The sequence below is a fragment of the Macaca thibetana genome, chromosome 14 (assembly GCF_024542745.1).
Source record: "Macaca thibetana thibetana isolate TM-01 chromosome 14, ASM2454274v1, whole genome shotgun sequence".
Lineage (NCBI taxonomy): Eukaryota > Metazoa > Chordata > Mammalia > Primates > Cercopithecidae > Macaca > Macaca thibetana.
Window position 1 is genome coordinate 34,343,024 of NC_065591.1, and position 13,331 is coordinate 34,356,354.

The 13,331-nt window shown below is 39.4% G+C and overlaps 2 protein-coding genes across 2 annotated transcripts in view; one reads left to right on the forward strand and one right to left on the reverse strand.

Annotated features, from left to right (window-relative positions):
• The window catches only part of LOC126936347 (doublecortin domain-containing protein 1), a 404,995-nt gene extending 400,772 nt beyond the window's left edge, over positions 1-4,223 (forward strand). Inside the window, exon 33 of the mRNA XM_050759023.1 lies at positions 3,230-4,223. The gene's annotated coding sequence lies outside the window, so the exon portion shown is untranslated. The remainder of the gene's footprint in view (positions 1-3,229) is intronic.
• DNAJC24 (DnaJ heat shock protein family (Hsp40) member C24) overlaps positions 1-13,331 on the reverse strand; it is a 940,502-nt gene that overhangs the window by 547,280 nt on the left and 379,891 nt on the right. The window lies entirely within an intron of this gene.

Here is a 13,331-nt window from a genome sequence, read left to right on the forward strand (position 1 = left end):
CCCTTTCTAAAGAGGAGGTATGGGCTGGGCCTGGTGGCTCATGCTATAATCCTAGCACTTTGGGAGGCCAAGGTGGGCAAATCACCTGAGGTCAGGAGTTTAAGACCAGCCTGGCCAACATGGTGAAACCCCATATCTACTAAAAATACAAAAATTAGCTGGGTGTGGTGGTGGGCACTTGTAATCCCAGCTACTTGGGAGGCTGAGGCAGGAGAATCGCTGGAACCCGGGAGGCGGAGGCTGCAGTGAGCTGAGATCACGCCACTACACTTCAGCCTGGGCAACAGAATGAGACTCCATATCCAAAAAAAAAAAAGGCAGGTATGAGAGAGCACTGATGCACCCCTCCCCTTCTATTACATTGCAGTTACAGCACCATTTTGAAATCCATCTTCGCCTTGTCTTGGTGTAAGAATCAGAGTTAGGAAGCATCTTGATTCCACCAAAGCCACATTTCTCTTCAATGACGAAGGCTTATTCTGAGACTATTTTACGTATTTTTGGATCTACTCTGGTTCTTCCATTCTTTAGCTGACATTGTGGGTATTCAGGACACTAATTAGAATGGAAGGAACATTGGACTGGGATTCATGAGATCATCCAACTTGATGCTGACTGGCCAAGGGACCATATAAGCTGCTACATCCTCTTCTAGAAAATGAAAAGAGCAGATTCCTCTCAAGTTACATCCAGCTTTAAAAGTCTGATTCTAATTCAGTGATAAGATATGATTAGGAAGATATGATTTTATTTTTTTCTCTCTCTCTCTTCCAGCTGATTCCTGGAAGTTCATCTGCTTAGTAGGTCCTTTCTACAGGTGCTCACCAGGATCTGCATATGGGGTCACCTTCACCTTCAGAAGCCCAATTTAAATCTCACCAGAGCAACAGAGGGAGGTCATAGCATGACTTTGTGGTAGCCAAGGCCTGGAGGTGGCTCCTTCCAGGGAAAGATTCCTGGACTTGGAGACAAAGCCCTGGCTTGAGTCTTACCTTCCTGTAGTCTTGGGAAAATTGCTTGTTATAAGACTCAAATGAAATCATCAACACAGAAAGAGAAGGACACTAACATTTTTAGAGTGTCTACCTGTACCAGGCACCATATTGGACTTTTACATAAATGTTGTCTGTCTCATTCAGTATTCACAATCACCCTATGAAGTAGATATTTCTTCTACTACTTTTACATTTTACAGATGGGAAAGCTGGGCTTTGAAGAAGTGAAATATCTTTGCCAAAGGCACCAGCCAATAAGTGGCAGAACTGGGATTTACACCCAAATCTGCCTAACCTCAAAGCCTGTGTTTTCCATTTAGGTTCCCTAGAAACCCCTTGTAAGTTTTCAGTGCAACAGAAATGTTAGATGTGGTCTTGGTAATTCTGAAAATGAGTTCATTAGATGCCTTGAAGTGATCGTTTTTATGGTTCAGTTGCTGCATATTTGGATGACTTTCCTGATGACAACTGAGTTAGGCAAGGTAAGCTACATTTGGATGCCCAACCCAAGGTGTGAGAACAGAAGTCTATTTCTCACAGTTCTGGAGGCTGGGAAGCCCAAGATCACAATCAAGGCACTGGTGTCTGGTGAGGGTCTTCTTACTGCTTCCCCACAGGGTAGAAGGTAGAAGGAAAAGAGAAAGCAAACCCACTCCCACATGCCCTTTTTATAGCAGCATTAATCCATTTATGAGGGTAAGTCCCTCATGACCCAAATACCTCTCAAAATGCCCCACTTCCCAACATTGTTGCATTGGGGAGTCAGTTTACAGAACATGAATTTTGGAAGTCATAGCAGACCACAGTAGTTGCCATAATTAAGTACCACAAGACGGGTAGCTTAAACAACAGAAGTGTATTGTCTCCCAGTTCTGGAGGCTAGAAGTCCAAGATCAAGGTGTTGGCAGCACTGATTCCTTCTGTGGGCTATGAGGAAGAATCTGTGCCATACTCTCCTTAGCTTCTGATGGTTTGCTGGTGCCGTGGACTGAATATCTGTGTCCCTCCAAAAGTCCTATGTTGAAACCCAATCCTCAATGTGATAGTAGTAAGACCTGGGACTCTTAGGGGCTAATTAAGTCATGAGGGCAGTAGCCTCATGAATGGAATTAGTGCCCTTATGAAATAAGCCCAAGAGAGCTGCCATGACTCTTCCACTATGTGAGGACACAGCAATAAGCCACCATTGGAACCAGGCACCATATGAACCAGGAAGCAAGCCCTCACTAGACACCAAATCTGCTGACACCTCGATCATGGACTTCCCAGCCTCCAGAACTGTGAGAAATAAATTTGTCTTGTTTCTAAGCTACCCAGTCTAAGCTATTTCATGAAAGAAACCTGAGCAAACTAAGAAAAGCTGGCAATCTTTTCGCATTTCTTGGGTTGTAGAAGCATCACCTCGATCCCTGCCTTCATATTTATGTGACATTCTTCCTGTGTCCTTGGGTTCAGATTTTCCCATTGTTGAAAGGACATCAGTGATATTGGATTAGCGACCCACCCTACTCTAGTGTGACTTCATCTTACCTAATTACATCTGCAATGATCTTATTTCCAAATCAGATCACATCCTGAGGTGCTGGGGGTTAGGATTTTGACATGTGAATTTTGGAGGAATGCAGTTCAACCTGTAATAATCAGTAACAAAAATCCCCAAACCTCACCCACATAAGCCTTTGCCATAGCACAAGTGCCCTACCATTAAAGATTGCAACATTCTTTCTTGATGGCATGCCTCTCTCTTTTATGTCTTTCTTGTTTGTTCCTTACTAACACTGATGTCTGATATTAATGGAAAAACCATTAAAAAAAAACTATTATCCTATGAAGTAAAGTGAATGCACTCAACTGTAAAAGGAAGACTTATCGATCAATTTTAGTTAAACCTTGCTTGTCTGACACTTTGCTGCTAAGGAATGTGTTTTTATTGCCTGGCCAGATAGTTCAGATTTCCGGTCAGTCTTAGTAAAGACCCCTTTTATAACATTGATAAAATTTTATCACAGAGCTATGAAAACAAAATTAGATTTCATAACTCACATCAGGCCTTGAGGGGATGCCTCCATAAATTTTACAAACCCTATCAAGCTTTAATGCACCTATTCTGATAATTTTTTTCAATAGCAAATTCTACTGAACTTCATATATGCTATGTGTGTATATAAATGTGTGTGTGTGTTCATATATATATACATATATATAGTTTTTTTTCCCCTCTCTCTACCTTACAGGAAAGAAAACATTCTTCATCTACTTATAAACAGAAGACTGTGACAAGAAGGCCAATTATTTCCATCGCCGAAGACTCTAAATTTGGCAAATCTTCTAAATAACAATCCTGCATAGTTTATGAAAAAAAAAATTAGTCGTAAAATTTATCCTTCAAAATAACTCAGTTTTTTCAATGGGCCTATTTTGAAGAATGAACATTGACAAATCAGACAATAGATCCATAAATTCATCGTATGACATACCATAATCGAGAGCATTGTTCACCATGGACATTTTTGTATGCTAATGAAATCTGTATACATTCTCTAGATTTTTCCAGTTTATAGTGTGGCTTATTGGAAAAAAAACCGCATATATATTGAATGCATGTTTTGTCTCCCCAACTAAATGATAAGTGCCTAGAGGGCAGGAAGATGCTGGGTTTTATTTACTTGGGACAGAGCTCTACCCACAAGGGCTCACTGATAAAACTCATCAGTCCCACCCCACAGCAACATGATGGGGACATGAGGTTCGGTTCTTCTACTCTTGGCCTGAGCCGCAAACCAAAATTACAATAGTACAATGGGAATAGAGGATCTGCTTTATAAAATTTCCTTTCAGTCAGCTGCTCAGAAACTACAATCCTCGGAGTCAAATTAAGTGGAGTTATACTTGGATAGTCCTCTCTGCTTTTCAGAGGCAAGAAACACTTCTTGAAATAGTGCAAATGAAAGAAATGTCATAGTATAAACTAGACATCTTATATCCTTAAAATAAATCTTTGATGATTATACATTTTGGTTTCAAAACCCACGTTTGAAGAAACGCCCAAAAATTATGTGAAATTACTTATAAATGAATTGACAACATTTGAGACTTCGACAGACAATCATGAAGCAGTTCTCAAGCGGATTTGTTTTATATACTCCTTTAAGAATCTTTTGGAAAACCATAATCTCACAAAATATACATATGCGATTTTTTTTTTTTTTTTTTTTTTTTGAGACGGAGTCTCACTCTGTTGTGCAGGCCAGAGTGCAGTGGCACAATTCGGCTCACTGCAACCTCCGCCTCCAGGGTTCAAGCAATTCTCCTGTCTCAGCCTCCTGAGTAGCTGGGACTACAGGCGCCTGCCACCACACCCAGCTAATTTTTGTATTTTTAGTAGAGATGGGGTTTCACCTTATTGGTCAGGCTGGTGTTGAACTCCTGACCTCAGGTGATCCACCTGGCTCGGCCTCCCAAAGTGCTGGGATTACAGGCATGAGTCACCAAACCTGGCCCAAAAAATGTTTTTTCATGCAATATTTGGGGGTTCACAGAGCTATGGATGAACTTTCCAAATAAGTTCTGATAAAAGAGATGATATTTCTCATTTCCATAATCTTTAAGGTGTGGGGGACACGTAATCCGGACTTCTCAAGTGCATGATTTCTAAATACAGGTCAGATGAAGTGATTCTAACTTTCACTGTAGTAATATTTTGTTATATTCAAAAACAATAAACCATGTAGATTTCTTAGCATCTGTGGGTGTGATTTTTGCATCTAGGAATCTGAAGTGGGAAAAGAGAAGGAAATATCAACTTCCTCAAATTGTGTTGTTAATTTTGGTCATTCCTTGGAGAAAACCCTTATTACCTAGAAGGAAAAAAAGCTAATTAAGTTGACATGTCTCACAATCACAAAGCCATTTTGCTGGCTCCTGTTATAGGCAGAAGGAATACATGCTGCTTTCCTTTTGTCTGTCAGGAGAATAATAGGGAACACTGACAGGCCTGGCAGTTGGGGACTGAAACTCAGCAGAGGAGTGGCCGGTAAACCCACGGAGCCTCCATGGAAATCCCTGCTGTTTGGCCATAGAAAAATGGGGCACCTTGGGTTGGAACCCCCAGCTATCTCCACTACTGCACTTTTAGTGCATTTATCTCTTATCTAAGATGGTGATGTTACCAAATGTTCAGATAACTTTCCAATGATTTTATTCCTAAGTCATGTTACAACTATACTTCTGTTAATTTAGTCACTGTTTACTGTAGTTTCAGTTATAAATCCTGCACAAAATGCCTTCTGACTGCTTTTAAGGTATTTAGAAACATCCTTAAAGCTATTAAATTTTGATATTTAAAAACATACTGGATTATGAATTAATGTCAATGTCATTGGCTAAGTTATCAGATTATTAAGAGCACTAGACTAGGAGCCTGAAGATGCCCTTCAAGACCGCTATCCACTGTTTTGTTCCCAAAGCCCAGCATGGTGCCTGGAACACAGTAGGTGCTCATTAAACCTTTGTTGAATATCAAATGTAGAGCTGAGTTTCAACTCTAGCTTGATTCTCACTACCTATGGGACATATCTATTTTCTTATCTGTGGAATGAGAATAGTAATATTTCCCTTCAGCCCCAAAAAGTTATTTTTAGCATCAGATAAAATGAAGCATGGAAAAGTACTTTTTCTGTATTTTTAATGAAAGTAGTAGTCTTCAAAATTAGGCATTAGCAGATAATCATTTTGACATTAGCACATAATATGTCAAGAGAAAGGAAAGTTCATAGAGGAGAAAACAAAAGGAGAAGGTACTGTAGGGGAAGAAAATAACTTTCTCAACCCTTCTGAGTTCTTAGCTGGGACAGACCAGTAACAAAAGACAGACTAACAAGAGAAAGACAAACAGAAGTTTATTAATGTGTATATCCCATTTATATATGGGAGGTACCCAGGAAATGAGGAATTCGCAAAGAGGTGGCCTAAGTTTCAGGCTTAAATCCCATCTTTAACTAAAACAAAGGAAGAAGGGTGTGGAGAAGACCATTTAAAAGGAAATGGCCAGCGTTCTCAGAAGGGGAAGTCTTACCCAGTAGGTAAGAACACAGGTGTGAAAGCTAATGAAGGTTAGCTACGAAATGACCATTTATGTATCAGACACTATGCTAGTACTTTAGATGCATTGACCTGTTTAATCACACAACTATTAGCTTCACTTTGCATATCTGGAAACTGAGGCCCTGATGTTCAGTAAATTGGCCTCAACTCATGGCTAAGAAGGGGCTGAGTGAAATCTGAGACTAACAGTGTGGACATTAAACCCCTATACTAACCATTGCCCATTTGTTTATTCCAGAAGTGTTTATTGAGCACCTACCATATGCTACATACTTACTGTATCAAGTTCATTTTGACATTAGCAGATAATATGTCAAGAGAAAGGAAAGCTCATAGAGGAGAAAACAAAAGGAGAAGGTGAATGCAAAGCGTACCCTACTTGTTCCTTTGATTGAACTCAGGAGAAACAACACTGTTTTTTTTTTTTTTTTTTTTTTTTTGCTACCACTCTCTGAGCTTCTGGAATCTTTCCGTCTGCTCTCTGTTTGAACTTCAGCAAATATAAAACTTATATTTTCTCTGCTCCTGGAGCTTTCAGAATCCCAAAACATTTGGTTTAGATTAAATCCATTGACTGAGGCATTATAATTCGGCTTCAACACAGATGATCCCATCAACCATCGCCTTATCTAACCGAACTGCTTATTACAGTAACAGAGTACCCTAGTCAGGGGGCAAAGGCAGGGCCAGGGGAGAAGGTCATTCAGGTTTAGCAGCCACATGTACACAGCAGGGTGGTGTCCTTTTAGAATCAAGAGGAATGGATTCATAAAATCCAATCAGGAGCATGTGTGTGCATTTATACGAGCCTTTTTTTTTTTTTTTTTTTTTTTTTTTTTTTTTTTTTGCCTGAATCTAAATTATAGAGATTTTAATAGCTCCAGTAATTAGACAAGTATGCAGTCAACCCCATTATGTTCCTGTGTAATATCACACTCCCTAGGGTCCACCTTTTCTGCTTGCTGGGCTCCCTGCATGGGCCCCCTTCCCCCTTATTTTCTACCATAGGGAAGCGGTTTTCTTTTCAAAGAGCTTACTGTTCACATTGTTTTTATCCCCTCAATCCGGAGGTTGGATTTGCTTTCTCAGGGGTTTCACCATTGCATTGGCCAGTTACGTAAGAAAAAGACAGAGAGCAGGCTCTTGCAGTTCATTTACATCCCCACAGTGCCTGGTGCACGCACTGGGAGCACAGTGGATGCGATAACTTGAGAAGAGTCTTCGCACAATGCCCGGTGCAGTGCAGATATTTCAAAATTGTTTACAACTCAATGTATTTTAAATACACTTGATGATCAGATTATGGACCTTAAAGGGAGCAGAAGCACCTTATTCACTATCTTAAATTATGAAATCTTTTGTAGAAAGCTGCCTTTCTAGCTCACTGATTGCCTCTCATTAGTTTTTCTATCTAGTATTTTGTAATTTTCTATTATTCATAGTAATATTTCACTTCGTCAGCAGAGATAATCACCCTGCAGGTGCTGAGGGCTATAACTTGAGATATATTGGGCGTTCTGGATTTTTTTATATTGCTGTTTCTTCTAGAACTAAAAAAAAAAAAAAAACTTTGGATGATTTAAACTTAAGGGCAGGATGTGCTGTATTAGTAAAATTATGCAGTTCATCCAATTAAGAGATTGACTTCACTTTTCCCATCTACATATCCCATACATATTTTCTTAGGGGCTCTCAGAAAGCAGCTTTGGTGCCATTTACTTTTTGTGATTTTTTTCATGAAGATATTCTCAAGAATAATTGTAAAAAGATGTGTGGAGTTTAGTTTCCTGAGGTCAGCTTTTCCTATGCAGTCCTTCCCCACTAAAAGGAAAATAACAATCTATAATAAATTAACGATATTTCCTTCACGAGGATCTGAATGTTGTCCACTAGAAAGCAATTCCAGAAGTCTGTGAAGCTGGCCCCCACACTATCTAGAAACAAAAACAAAAACAATCCCCAAAACAACATAAAATCAAATGTTGAAATCATCCTTGGAATTGAGTTAGCTGTCATTGGCAAACTGATACTCTCTTTTCTCTAGGAAGTAGTGACAGCAACAGTGGTGGGGCAATAGTACTGAGGCTTGGAAGTCGGTGATGTTTCCTAAGACTGTAGTCTAAAAATCTTTTCTACCAAGGGAGTAAAGGGATAACGAGCTGGGATATTTTTGAAGGATACTTACAATTTGCAACACAAAATCTAGTGTTAAAATATGTGTGTTTTTTCAGCTCTAATGACTGAAAATGTTAAACTAAATATTTTGCTTAAACAAGTAAGGACGAAGGGGTTAGATGAGCAAATTAGAATGCAGAAGCTGCCTCTGCTGCCAGTTTTCTCTAGAAGAGAATGGCTAATTCATATGCGACGTATTCTTGTCTCTCCTTGGGAGAAAGAAAGGCTGCCCTGAGAGGAGCCCGACTGTTCAGCATTTTGCTGCTGGTCAGGATTGATTCCAGATGTGGGAGGTAAATGCTAGAAAGAGTTTGGAAAATGGAGTGGAAATGAAAAATCCCTCAGGCCATTTGAGTGCTGATGACAGATGAGGTAGATATTTTCAGGTAACTAATGAACTTGCTGGGAGCTTGGAGAGTGCTTAGCCCAATAGATATTTAACAGTCAGGAAAGACCCAGCTGAAATACATGGCTGCTCCCATGCACTGTGCACCCAAAACAGGGGGAAACGGGGAGTCCCAAGGGTAACACATAAATAATCGAAAGCTAAGACACAGACAGCTACTCTGTAAATAAGCTGAATTTGCCTTTTCCTGAAGCTAATTCACAATTTATATGTTTTTTTTTCAATTTCTCATTATTTGATTTATCATGACTATTTCATCATTTGAAGAAATATTTTTAAAAATGTTCCCCATGTGTAAGTCAGTCAGGCAGAAGAAGACAGAAGAGCACAGTAGTTATAAGCAGAGTTTCTGGAGTGACTCAGACATGGGTTCAAATATTAGCTCTGCCACTTTCTACCTCAGTCTTGAGCAAGTCACTCTCAGCCTCAGTTTCTTTATTTATAAAATGAGTAAAATCTTAATATTTATTTTGGATGAGTTGTGAGAATTAAGTGAGATGTTGTATGTAAAGCACTTAGCTCAACACTCAATTAATGCTCAATAAATATAAAGCTAACATCATAATTTTTGTTACTTCAGGAATGGAGTTTGCGCCAGGAGGCTCAGCATGAAAAGAGTTTAATCTTTTTAGTAGTAGAGATTTTATGATATATGAGCCATTCATATCATTAACAAGTGCTGCTATTTTCTACTTTAATATTGGTATTTCAGAGTTCTTGGTTGCAAGCAACAGAAATCTATAATTGACAACAAAAGCAACCAGGAGATTACATGAAGGGAAAGAGGGGGCTCACAGAATTGAAGGGATGCTGGAGAACAAGACTTGTATATAAACAGGAAGCCCAAGAAGCTGAAGGCAAGAAGCAGAGCAGGAGACATAGAAACCTATAGTACCTGGGGCAGAAAGGCAGGTAGGTAAATAACTTCCTATTATTTACCTTGGTTCCAGACTAGCAGCCCAACATTCAAAGTCTCAAGAGAGAAGATCGTGCCTGACGGACCAGGCTCCATTCACATGCTCAACTCCTGTCTGAGAGGACAGGGAGAGGAAAGATATGTAGAAGATGAGCCCCCAGCATTAACCTCTCACCTCAGTCACAGACACATGGAGAAACTGGGATACTATAAAGAAGGAAAAGGTATGCTGGTAGCCGAAACTCATAAACATCCATCATTACTGATCCAATATTCTATAACACTTTCCACAGATTTTTGCTTTCTTCTAAGCACATGCTCTTGGGTATAATGATCATGTTGCTCAAGTTACACTCCCAAGTTCTAAAAGCTAAAAAAGACTTAAAGGCAACTACCAGTTTCTCTTGCATGACTTAGAAAGGGAAATCAGTGCCTAGACTCCATCTCCAACCAGGTAACAATGGTCTGGGCAGAAAGACTATCTACACACACACACACACACTGAAAGGGCCAGAAAGGTAAAGCCAGCATTGCCACATACAGTGGTGCAGATTGAGAAAGCAAGAGGGGGCTGAAATTCAGTCTTCATTCCTCTCAAGATGCCTCTGCCCAGAGGAGGAAAATTCTTTTTTTAATTTTCACGAGGACACCGCACATTGTCAAGCCCTGAATGCATCATGTTACATCAGCTCAGAAGGGGTGCCAATTTTGAAGTTGGCCAAAGTAGACTTTATGGGCTAGTGGTGGCCCTTGCTAAATTCCACACTCCCCAGAAAGGAGGAAGAAAACAAATGCAACAGGGATGGCTGCCTCCCTCCATTTCTTCCTTTTGGCATTTTTTTCTTCTTTTTCTTCTTCTTTCTCCTTGAATTGGAAAATCTCAACACTGAAGGAGCCTTGGACAACGACCTAATCCAATACTCACTGAATAGTTGAGCATAATACCCATGGCAATTGGTCTTCCACATGTAAGTATCTCCATGGACAGGAAATTTGCCACCTTACCACATAGCCCTTCTCCCTTCTGATAGTTCTGAGGAAAATTCTTTCTTACATCGACCTGAGATATAGGTACTTGTAATTTCTATTCCCTCTGATTAGTTCTATATCTGTGGCTGCAGTGAGCAAGCCTGACCCTTCTTACAAGTGAAAGGCCTGTCAATAGTTGAAGTCCTAGGTGATGCTTCTCCAAGGCTGTAACTTTCACACTCAGTCCTTGGGCAACATGATTTCATGATAGATCTGGTGAAAACTTCTTTAATTTATCTCTCATTTGTATTATACAGCCTTCTTACAATGTGTCATCCAGAACTAAATGTAGTAGCCAAACATCTCCAAATGAAGCTTACTAGAATGATAAGTATTAATAATCATAAAAGTCATAATAAAAATAGCTGCCTCAACTAAATTAAAAACTTACTATATGCCAGGCATTGTGATAAACACTTTACCTATAATATTTAACATCATAACAACCCTTTCAGAGATTCTGTCATTTTTTCCTTTTATAGATGATGAAATAGCCTCTGAGAGGTTAAGTCACTCACACAAAATTTCCACTGCTAGGAAGTGGTAGTGATGGGATTCAAACCTGGGTGGCCCTGAGACCAGAGCTTCCGCTCTACCCACTTCACTATACTTCTCTTACTACAGGTAAAAACCATATCAACTCTCTTCTTTTTGCCATTTCTCCTGAGCGCTCACCAAGATTTCACCAACCTTAAGCAAATTATCTGATATCATCCAGTGCCAGGGTTCTCATTCTGGTAGTCATTTGCATGAAACATTTTTTGATAGAGATTATACTGCCAGGTCCTGAAAGGAAGGGTATATCAAAAATAGGTTGTGGGAGAGTAGGAAGTATTGCACCTAAACTTCCATGATTAACTCCATGTGTTTTACTCAAAGCATCAGGTTGCTCTTTAGACTTCTTGGGTGCTTTGGAAATTTTGATGGTGCTTTTTGGAGAGTGGCTTCAGAAACCAAAAAAGAGTTGAGGGCAATTACTGCTTTAACCAAAACAACAGAACATTAGGAAGTTCAGTGCAGTCCCCTAGCTTCTCCCCTTCTTTACTCATTTAATCCTGCAGAAGTCTCTGACTTATGGTATACACTGAATTTCCAACTTGGTGGACACTGGCCCTTTTCATTGTCCTAAGCTCTTTTCATTGCTCTGTTTCTGGGCCTTATGGGAAATGATTCAAGCACTCCATGGAAGATGATCAATTCTCAAGCTAACCCCAGGCAAGTATGAAGAATTCTCCCAAAACCACATGATAGCAAGTTGATAAGATTTCTCTCATCTTCAGTCAGAGGAAAGACCAAACTGCTTCAACAAATTTGCTTTCTTAGAGCTGGGTGTGGTGGCTCACTCCTGTAATTCCAGCACTTTGCGAGGCCCAGGCAGAAACATCACTTGAGCCCAGGAGTTCAAGACCAGCTTGGGCAACAGAGTGAAACCCCATCTCTGAAAAAAAAAAAAGTTTACTTCCATAGCTGCTACAGCTGTCCTAACAGTCCTAGAACTCTGGAAAGTTGGTAAGCTCTAATCACCATAACTGAGTTCACTCTGCCCTTTAGAAACAAATTAATTCTGTTAGGATTGCATCAGTAAAAACACGTGTAAAATGGTGTCATAATACTAATTGTAAAATTCAGTGGCAAAATCCAGAGTGTTCTGAAGTAGCATCTCTCTGGTTTAGGGCAGGAGTTCCCTTCAGTTTTGCCCGTTCTTTTGTCTCAGCCCCTAGCTTAGTGCTCAGCACATGGTAAACAGTCAATAAATAGTTTTTGAACATCAGCTTTAATCTAACATAGAGGTGCCTTAAAAATGCCTAATCCTTCAAGAGGTTGTGAAACATCATGTATCTTTAATTGTCAGCTACTTGGAATTGTGAAGTCTTATTTTTCTATTTGCTCCACACCTTAGCCCCCTTAGATAAAATAGGCTACTTTTATTTTTCACCAGTTTGTCTTTCCACTACTGTCAATGGTAACTCAAACCTAAACCTTTTGATGTAGATACATCTCCACAAACGAAATGTTTAAAAGGAATTCCAAATTTTGGTCTCTTTCACACTGACTCTATGCTGAATATGTAACGTCACCTTTTAAATTTAGAGATTTTACTGACTAAGGTTTGTCACTTGGACCTCAAATTTTAAGAAGAAAATGCTAGATTATAATTCAAAAGATGAGTTTTACATTTTGTATGTAATATAGCCCACTAGGTGGCATATGAACACATGGAAAACTCGGTCTATGTATTAAAGATGAATCCAGTCTACTGTTTTAAAAATAGGTTTTGAATCACATTGAACTATGTGGTTGTAATAGTATTGAAACTTTTTGCATTTGTGAACTGGAAAATTCGGTGGTGAAAGAACTGTGTTTCTGTATTAGATAAGAGATGTCCTAATAGAATCCTGCTGCTCCTTTTGATGGAGTACCGTTCTGAAATTGCATCCAAGGATGAAAAAGTTGGTACAGTGGCACCCTGTCAAGTAGCTCCCATTGCTGTGAGGTGTGATTAAAAGACACATAAGCCAGCAGAAAATGTGACACAAAGGGTATCTATATAAAAAATTAACAGGCTACTTGATATCATTTAGGCCAGATTTAGAAACACAATAAAGACCTTGTTTTAGTCTGTTTTGTGCTACTATCACAGAATACCATGGCCTGGGTAATTTATAATGAACAGAAATTTATTGGCTCATAGTTATGGAAGCTGAAA